This window comes from Coturnix japonica, chromosome 3 (genome assembly GCF_001577835.2).
Source record: "Coturnix japonica isolate 7356 chromosome 3, Coturnix japonica 2.1, whole genome shotgun sequence".
Taxonomy (NCBI): domain Eukaryota; kingdom Metazoa; phylum Chordata; class Aves; order Galliformes; family Phasianidae; genus Coturnix; species Coturnix japonica.
In genome coordinates, this window is record NC_029518.1 from 15,915,158 (window position 1) to 15,926,069 (window position 10,912).

Below are 10,912 nucleotides of genomic sequence, written 5' to 3' on the forward strand. Positions count from 1 at the left end.
GAGTATCAAGGTACTGGTAGAAATAGGCACAAAGCATAATTGAACAAAATCTTAATTTACTGTGGTGAAGAATGTAACAGTTAATATTATCACAGTAAGCATATTGAAATGCAATGCAAGGTAAACTAACAGACACCACTTTCAGGAATATTAATGAGGAAACACAGTCGGAATTGTAAATAGAAACAAACAGCGTAGGATTTCCCAGTCTGGAAACGAGAATCATCACTTGCTAATGGTCCATAGAGTTGGCTGAGCTTCTTGGGTTGGCTTAACTCCTTGTCCCCAGCTGCTAAACTGCATTCAGAGCAGACTAAAAAGACATTAGAGATGTTCCTTGTGTTACTCTCCATACAAACAATGGCTTTTCCAGTTCACTCATGAGAAGCTGCACAAGATTGGTAGAGGGGCAAGAACTGGAGAAAGGTAATCCTCTTTTGCGAAGGACTCAGACCTCCAATTGGGTTTGGTTGTGAGCTGTGGGAGCTGGGAGGCTCCAATTTGGAACAAAATCTCATACATTTTTACATTTCTCACATAGGACGGTGGAGATGAAGACTCCTGGGGGCCCAATGGCTTCAATTTTCCAGTATTGTGCCTGGTTTCTATTATGGCTTTGTTGAAACCTCACTGTTTTCCCAAACATTTTGATTAGGGAAACTCCAAGGGAAATTCCAGTTGAATGCTATTTTTTTCCTGAGTAGAGCTAATAAATTGCATTGAGGATTTCTGTGCTATGCTAGGCAATGTGAATTGCTTTCTTAGTGTGCCTCAAACCAAACAGAACGTTATGCAACGATTCGGAAAGTAATGATCACAGAGGGGGCGGAAGGGAAATGTGGACAAATCATAGAGAATGAATTATAATGTTGTGGGAAGAAATAATCCTTAAAAGAAATGATGGCTAATTGAGCACCAGCTCCAATGTGATAAAGTGGCAGAAAGTCTAATGGGGCTCTTAAGTATATAAACAGGGAGGTTAAAGCATGGAGAGAAGTAGTTTATGATGCCGATGGGCACAAGAGTAGAAATCGATCCAGTTCTGTTCTTCTCATTTAAAGAAGACTTGGGAAAATGATAGGCAGAAAAATGGCCCTGAATTATTCTTGTGTTTGGAGAAAATGCCATCCAAGGAGACTTCAGGATCTTGGCACACTTCACTCATCAAAAATCAGATCAAGAGGTGCCTTTGTTATAATGTATGGATCCAATACCTGGGGAATAGAGCAAATACTAAGGGGCTTTAGAATTTAGTGAAAAAATATATATAACAGATGCCGCCAAAAGGGTTAAACCAGAAGTGGAGAAAACATTTCTACTCAGCTGTGTTGATTGTTCACTGTGAAAACTGCTAATGGCAGAGAGAGAGAGCTCTGAGTGACTTCATGAAAAGATAGGCTGTCTTTTAGGAAATAAATATAGACCAATTTTCCTTTACTCAGCTTTGGAGGAGTAGGTTTGCTAGAAGAATAAATACCTGACTCTGAAGGAACCCTGATGGGTTGCAAGGTAGTGTAAATGAGCAGATGGTTTCCTTAGTCTTACATTCTAAGAACTGTGAGATGCGATCGTGATGGATGAAGGAAGTGTCTGAGACAATATTCCAGTAAGATTACTTAAATTTCTAATAGGCATCACTCTGGAAAATAAAATGGTAGAAAAATAGTACAAAGCTTTTGCTGAAGAATAGGGATCAGGAAACATTTTCCAAAGGATTTCCTGCCTTATGAGTCCTTATGTGACTGGTGAAAGGTGGAACTCAAGTTCTCACTCTGCTTTGGGAATGAGATGTGGGTGCCAGCAGGACTGGCAGTGTTATTCCTATGATACAGATCCTGATGTGGCATGGTGCTGGGCAGCCTCATTCGGTGTCACAACAGGAAGAGGCTACTTTTAAAGCAGTGTGAACGTAGCTTATTCTTGTCTAGCCTTTGTACCAGGCAGTTTTTGCTGGTAAACTTCCATGCTCTAATCACTACTGGTTAAACAGTGAGTGGTGAGACAGATTGAGGTTAGACAGTAATGGGTGATGGAGATTTATCCACAGTGACCTTGAAACTCACAAATAAGCCATCACGGAAAGTCAGGAAAAGTGCTTTTGCCTTTTGTTGAGAGGACACAAATGACATTGCTTTATGTCTCTTGATAACCTGCCAATGAGTTTTATTAACATCAGCTTCACAATGAGGTCAATCAATCAATCAATTTCCATATTTGCAGCATATTTACAAGAAATGCCTTAAAGCACTTTCCAAAAATACAGATGTGCCTGTGCAATATTTGTTAAAAGGGAAGAAAAAAAGAAATAAAAAAGAAATAAAAAAGAGAGAGGAGGGCTCAGGAGGGAGGAATTGATACAATTTTAACATATTTACGTTTCATGTTATATATTATTTGTAAACACATGCAGGCAGATTTTTTGTGTTATCTGCTACCTAACATTATATAAAACATATGGTTGTGATGCAGTTCTCTACTTACTCCTTCTTTTTTTCATCTGCTGAAAGTTCATTATGTAAATGCTGAATTACACTTTCTCCTGGATGGAGAAAGCAGTGGAACTCTTTCTTTGTCAGCCTCCTGATAATGGTGTAGTAAAACAGCTATTAAATTTTAAAAATGCTATTCAAATAGATGAACCAAGGTGTCATACTAATGTGCAGTAGAAACCTTTAAGTTTTAATTATCTTCAGAGTGGTGCTATGGTTGGTCTTTAACCAAAGCAAAATAGTATTCAGGGAAATCAGCCAAATAAGACTTGCAATAATGCTGATATATATTTAAATAAAAAGAAATAAATAAAGTGAAGTATCTTACAGGAATGAAACAAGAAGGGAGAAAACTGGATTCAGACTCAGTATGACTGTTTTTTGTGAAGTCTTGATAGTATCTATCATCAAACATATCCAGAGTTCTGAAGAAGGCAGTAAATGATAATTAAGCCATGTGTAATGTTAGCAGGGAGCTGAATAATAAATTCTATGCTCACTCAACCATTGCTTAGTTTCTGTTTGAGTTTCATTTCCAGCAATTGCTAGACAGTCAAGATTGAACTCCAGACAAGAAGAGGTAGGACCTGGATTACATCAAGAATTATGTGTTAGTCATGAGAATTACAGTGTGGTCTATTATTAGAGCATCAGAAAATAGCCTTGTGAAGTATGGCAGAGACTGAAAAGCAGAGAAACAAGACCTGAGAGGGATCTCACCATGTCAAAATTAAAGGAAAATAACTATTTTCCCTACTGGTGAATAAATGCTGCCTCACTAATAGGAAGGCTGCCATACATCCTGGTTTTTCTACGTTGTATGCTGTCTCCTGAGGGTGTGTTGGCCCTGTGCTTCCCTCACTCCAGTGGTGTGGTTGCAGGAGCACATCTCTCTAAACCTGGAGCAGGCTGTTGGAGAAAACCCTGAGCTAATCCATATAGTTCTGGTTGGAAGCCTCAACTCCCTTTCCTTGGGAACACCTCCTCAGTTGGCCAAGGACATAAGTCAAAGGCAGTCTTGGCTGCAGGGATATGAGATGGTAGGGTTCAGGAAGAGAGGAGGAAGCAAGGCATAAAGCAGGACCACAGACCTGAATTTCAGGATAATAGACTTCAACCTTCTAAGAGACTGTTCAGCCTGGAGAAGAGAAGGTTCAGGGGTGATCTTAGCAGTGTGTATGAATACTTGACTGGAAGGAATGAAGATGAGTGAGCTAGAGTCTTCTCAGCAGTGCTCGCTGACAGGAGAAGCAGTAATGGGCACAAATTAAAAGCCAGAAAATTCCATCTGAATACAGAAAGACACTGTTTTACTCTGAGAGTAATTCAGTACTGGAACAGATTGCCCAAAGAGATTGTGGAGTCTCCATCCTTGGAAACATATAAAGCTCAACAGGATGTGAGCCTGGGCAACCTGAAGTTGCAGAGCTTGGCCTGGTTGATCTCAAGAGTTATCTTCCAACCTAAACAATTCAATGTGAATGAACATACCCCATGTAGATTTTGCAGCTGAAGAACTTCTCAAACCATATTATACCAGTCAGCAGCAATGATGAATTAAAGAGGTAGTTTTCTAAAGCCCTGATAAAAATTGCACTGAAGTCATTAAAAAATCCTATTGATTTCAAAGGGCTTTAGCTTAGTTCCAATAGTCCTTATTTAAACAACTAAATGGCCTGATTTTCACAAATATAGAGAATGCAGCTGCTCTGGGGGACTTTGCTTGGCTTTGATCAGGCTGTAATTAGTTGTACTTGTTTAAAATGTTTCTAAAAAGTTTGAAAAATTGATTTTTTCTTTTTCCTCCTCACAGTCAACAAACAGAGTAATTCCTGTAGGGGAATGATAAATTTTCCCTAGAGCTCAGCCTTTTATATAAAATAACTCCAGACAAAATATAATATTATTGCAACTTACAGCTTTTGGTGAGAAAAATCATCAGCCTGGTAGAGAGATTATTCTGTAATTACAGAGTCTTTAAGGTTCAAAAAGACCTCTTAAGATCGTCATGTCCAACTATTCAACTACCACCAGTATTGCCTGTGATCATGGAAATAGGCCAAGGATTTCAACATCTTGGGTTTATAAGGGTGAAATTCTGAGACACAGTGTGTTGAAACGTGCCATCCAGCAGACAGGAGTCCTGGAGACTGGGAAACAAGCACAGGATTTCACTTTCCTACAAGTGACAGCTATGGGAGAGACTACAACTACAATGACCAATAGTTTTGCCTTCTGCTTCGTCAGTAGGTGCAGGATGTATGAATGATGATATTTCTGAAAAAGATCAGCAATATAAAATCCTAAGCTGACTAAAGATCTGAAATTCAGCATTCCCATTTGATTCTGATTTTGATTTTTTAATAATGAAACTGTTTTCTGAAAGCTGCATTGCCGGAGGGAAAGTGATAGTAATGGCTCTCTGATGAAATGTTCATCATCAGCTATTGTCATACTGTATTAAAATCAATGAGTTATGCACCATGAACAATTATGCCATTGTTTTTAACAGCCTATGAATGTGTAAATATAATCCTTCAAGAAGGTCACCTGGGCAGTACTTCCTATTCTGCTAACAAAATGCGTTTATTTTCTGGATTAATCATACAGCTTTTCTACAACTGAAATTATCCATTGGTTAAACAATTATGAGAAAAAGCAGTCCTTTAGCTCAAAGGGATATATCTAAATAACCCCAGCAGAGGTTCAGGTTTGGTGTTAGGAAAATTTTCTTCTCAGAAGGAGTGGTGAAGGATTGGACCAGGCTGCCCAGGGAGGTGGTAGAGTCACCATCCCTGGAGGTGTTCCAGAACCGTGGAGATGTGGTACTAAGGGACATGGGTCAGTGGTAGGTGGTAGGTAGATGATCTTAGAGGTCTTTTCCAACCTTAATGGTGCTGTGACTCCATATTATTGTTAGCCATATTGTAGTTCCTACTAAGAGCTCAACTGTTTGTGTTTTTTCATTTGTTCTTTTAAACAGTTGCAATACATTATTATTCTATTTTTTTAGTATTATTTCACTTTATAAGCCTAGTATTCTATTTCAAATGACTGATATCTTTAGGTGGATGTAGCTGTGAAACCTTTTATGATGTAGCTTTCTTCATCAAAAGCGTTGATAACCATGACTTTCTATATATTTCTGCCCTCTCTGTCGCAAAAGCAAGAAAAAAAACTCTGATTGATGTGGATGACTATGGGGAAAGACAAAGGGAAATATCCAGCTCGGTGAAGTGCAAGCTAGAAATATCAAACTAGACAGCTAGCTAATCAGATAGCTAGGTAAAAAAGTTAGGGATGACTACAGAAGTGTACTGAGAATTACACTCAACTCAACTGGGAAAAGGCACTGAGATGATGTCTCTCCTAAAGATATCTGAATATGAAAGGAAAATAAGATAAATGATGGAAAGGTATGAGTGCCTACTGTTACTTCTTTTATTCTGCTAGTAAATGTTCAGGGTATAAAGATGACTTTAAAGTAAATGTTCTTATTCTTCTGCTGTAACAATAATTGAAAGGAGTAGCAATTGCCAGAGGAGGAAATGGTTGGTTCTTTATGTGGTCAATACAGACTACAGCAGTGATCAAAAGTCTCTTGCTGGAAGGGTTGTGAGTGATGCTGAGGACTTCTCCTTCCCAGGGCAGCCTGCTGTCATGGCAGAGCCATGCTGTGTGCCCAGGCCACTGCTCAGAACCCACTCTCAACCTGTGTGCAGCAGCACAGTGAGCCAGCACAGTTTGCTGGCATGGCTTTATAAATAACTTCTAAGCCTCCTCCAGTGGCAGCGTGTTACTCTGTGACACAGTTCACTCTTCTCAAATGAAGATGACAAAACTCCAGCATTCATCATTTCTACCTTCAGTTTTAGGCGTTTTGAATTTGCATGAATGTAAAAGGGGAAAATTCAGACCACAAACCTCACATTTTTGGCTCACAAACCTTAAGCTTGTTATGAAGCTGCAGATAAAGCTGAAGCCTACGCTTTCTTGCTTTTCTGTGCAGGAGAGGAAGTGGCTTTTCATGTAAAAGGCGATACCACAAAGAACTAACTTTTTCCATGTCTGAGTTTACAGTGCTCTTTGTAGCTAGATTCTTGGCACCCTTCAAAACACGACTAATAAATGACTGCACTTGAAGATGTGTGCAGGATCCAGCTACCAAAATGAAGTCACCTTCATCTTAGCATGAGTATTTGTTATCAGAGTGCTTCCCGATTTCTTAATATGAAGTGCCGTTTATTGTCTACGCCTGGCTTTAACTGCTGTTGTGCGGTGGCAGTGAGATACTTCTGTATATGGGTGCTGTCATTACCTTTAACTGAAATGAAAGTCTAATTCTTGGGGTACATACATTCTGCTGTACATCTCCATTCTTCACTGCACCTATTCACCTCCATGGGAGATTTGGTTGTAACTATCAGTCTCTTCTTTCTGGAGCAAATGTGATTTGTGCTCTGCCACAAGCAAACTGGACTGTTGAGAGAGGGGGGGACAGAATATCCTGCAGTCTGATGCAAATGTGGGTCATCTGTGGTCCTGCAGGCTCCCGAGCCCCACAGCTTAGATGAGACCAAAGGGGAACTAATATTTAAATCTTCCATCGAATTTTATGTAGCTCCTGAAAACCTATTAGATTTGACTTTAATTGCAGTAAGGCCTCATAGTGCTGTCTGAAAGGGTAAAGGTACCTCTTAATGGTATAAATTAGTTTGTTTCAATTCTAAAGCACTGCTTTAATTCATTCTTCAGTGTTAGAGAGTGAAGAATAATTGCGCTGGCTCCTTGTTATCGCTACCTGATGCATTCAGACCACTTATGCGCGTGCCGGTGCATCTTGGCAGTGGCTGGAGTGAATTAGCACATGCAGCAGCACTGAGAAGCAGGCTTAAAGAGGGCACCAGAAATAGGGTTTTGGCTGTCAATGTTGTTTAAATTATCTTTTAAATGATGTCTCACACAAGGAAATTTTGGAAAGCAAATGGAAACTATCTGGAAGAAGAAAATCCCCTGAAGCCCCCCATGCTTTTCCAGGATGCCTAGACTTTCTTGCCCTAGACCAGCCAGATAGAATGAGGCCTTTTAAGAATGCTTTCTCCTTGTTTCCTTCAACTGCTTCAGCTCTTACAGTGCTGGTGGTGTTTGATATTTCAAAGTGATTTAAGATCCCCAATGAAAGGGATTTATAGATGCACCTCCTTTATACAGAAAAAGTACAGTCTGCCAGGACTGTAATTTTCTGCCTTACTTATGTATTTTATGTCCTTGGCTGCCCTTCAAGGATATAACAAAAAGTGATTTTCCACCTGTGCCTCTGGGCAGGGCTGTGAGAGCAGGTCTAGCCATATTGCCACGCCTGTTTGTGTGACAGAAAGAGCAAAAACCTCCTCCAGGTGCCGAGTCTGTACATATCGGTGACTTTGTATGCTCAAGCAAAGTGAAATGAAGGTAGATGGATGGCAGCAGCCTTTTACCTGATCTGTTGCCTTATGATGCGCCACTGTCTGCTTCAGCTTTTTCTGAGTGGCATGGGGTGACCCCCTACCATGTGTTCATGTATCACCAGCTAGTTTTGAAACTGGTCTGCCGTATCACCAGGGGATTCTTCCAGCACTGTGAAAATATCGGTTGAAATCTCACATATTTGAAACATACAGTGCTAACTGGAAGCATCCCAATGGACAGGCTGAGGCCAAACAACCTCAGTGTGTGCCTTGCAGACTTCACACTTCATCAGAGAATAACCTTGAGATGATGAGGACAAACAAAACTGAGGAGGGTGGACTGATTGTTTGGGTCCCTCTCTTATCCCTGAGTTTCAATAATCAAGAGACCCAGCATTTTGTAAATATTTTACTTTGAGGATGTCAGGTTAATGGGATTCTTAAACAAAGGACTGCATATCTTCTACAAGCTCTGGGTTGAGTATGCTCATACAGCCATGGAAAGTTCACGCTCCAAGGACATTAAGTGTGTAAAGCACAACTATTTGCACACAAGAAGTTTTCACATTGGACTTTTCTAGCTGTGTCCCAGATTTCAGATCACTGCAGAGTTGATACATGCATAGGAAGAAAGCTATCAAGCCTCGGGGAGAAGAAACAGAGGAAGAATGAATGTGTATTCAGGAGATGGACTACACCCTGTATTATGGTTAGCCATGCCAGTGAGTGAGAAGTCTTTGTGCCTGTATTATCAACAAGATCATGTGTAGCACCCTTCTCGATAAAGCATGTGCCACTGAGCACGTTTTCTGTTTCAGTCTGAGTCCCCTGGGAGTGGGACTGTGAGTTCTGCAGAGTCCCTTGGTTTTGGGTGCTGTGATAATTTCCCTGTTTGCTAACTTGTGTGCCCTTGGTCCAAAGGATTATAAGGACTGTTTAATGTGCCGTATGCAGGCACTGTTTGCTTTTCTGTGCTGAAAGCAGCCTTTCTTTTGGGTGGAGGGAATGTTACATAAATACATACGGTAGGCGGAAAATAAGAAAATACGTGAAAGAAAGCAAAACTTCTTCAAGAACTGAAGAGGCAGGACTGTTATTTAACAGGGTTGCATTGTGTCCTTGAGGATACTCCCACAGGGTCTTCTCAAACTGGGTTAGCCTCTCTGTTCGCTTTAACAAAGGCTGGATGGACTCCAGTGTGGTAAGTCCCTGAGAGAGTTAACAAAGGCCACACAGGCATGTCAAGGGAGAGAGCATAGGCAGCACATTCAGATGTACTGCCTGATTCCTTTCTAGCAGGGAACGCACCTGTACAATGGAGAGAGAATCAGACAGCTATACTTGCACCTCCTTCTGATACATCAATACGTTTTGTTAGGAACAGTCACTTATAATCCGTATATGACAGCTGCAGTTTCTCCTCTCAGCCTTGCACACTGTGCCATTATAAATAGATTGTCATACTCCTCACGGTACTAAATTGCTCTCTGCATTCCCAGTCCCTGCGTGGACTGATTGACTTGGGAAACCTGCCATTTTGGTTGTCCTCCAGAAAAAGTGATTACTTATTTCTGCTTCCATTGCCAAACCTGTATAAGTAGGTTACCATTAAAAAGTCGATATTTAACCACAATTACCATAAAGTGGCATTTGATATGGCAGTTATTTCCTGCTGTGTTCTGTTTCTCTGTACGCAAAGAGCAAATGGATGGTTTTAATTAGAGGAGGGGGCCTTCCTTGTGATATCTATGCTGCTTTGAACACAAAGTACTTTCTTGTTTCTTTAACCAGTTCAGCAGTTAAGGATGTAAAAGTGAAGCTCACAAAAAAAGAGTATATTTGTTACAGGGAGCTCACAAGCAAAGAGAAATAGTTGAGGGTATCAAATGCTCACTGCCTAAGGGTGATGCCGAAAGAGGAATGACTGTGTGGCTGTGGGGTACCTTACTGGAAGAATGACAATATTGATAGCTTTTGCCTTTGCTATGACCTGATATAGAAATACATGTGTTGCAGTGTGCTGGGCTCTCCAGAATCAGGAATGTATCTTGAATACAACTAAATCTGTTGCCATTATGGCCTGAGTCAACCTCACTGAATCAGTGAAAAGCTTCCCATTGAGGTGAATGGGCTTTGGATCATACATAACCCTTACCAAAAAAAGCATTCCAGGACAATGTGCCATGTGCTTTGCAGGGTGCTTTGAGCTGCATGGTTCTTAATAAGGCAATGTGTGCTGCATTTTAATAGCATTCTCTTAGGCATTAACCCAGATTGGAACTGCTTCAGTGTCTGTTTATACACTTTACATTGAGGGCTCATTGATTAAAACCCAAACACAACCTCAGGAAGAGGGACAAGACCATTCTAACCAGGTTCCAGACTGATGTCCCCTCCATGCTTCTTCTCTCCCTATATAGTCTTATAAACAGTGGATTTTTGTTGCATGTGACAGTGCTCCAAAGGGAGATGTTCTTGTCTCTGTTTCCTTTCTTTACCAGCTCTCTTCCTAACCTGTACAACTGATCAATGAAATGCCCCATGAGAAGGTAGGAGATGGGCTCAGAAAGGTGCTGAGTCTCCCCTTCCTGCTATAAAAGTGAAGTTAATATACAAAGGATTAGGGGAAGAGATGCTACCCCTACAGTTTCATTTTTGAGTTGATTACCATAGGAGAGGATTTGCCCTGCTGTTCCTTGTTCCTCAAGGAGAGTGGAAGATGGAGGACACTTCTGATTTATAGCTGAGGCGTAGGGAGGATCAGGTTCCCCTGGGCAGCTCTCATCATGCAGAAGCTTTCTGATGAACCTGATATATGAGTGGTCTAACAGAGATGTCGTAAACTTAGGTTCCTTCAGGGCTTGATGGCAGGTGGGGCTTGTTCTTACTCAGCTTGGGGTCATGTCTTTAAACATGGATCCTTCACATCTCCTGAAATATTTTATTAAAGTGATAGCAAAATTCAGAGTCTTCAAA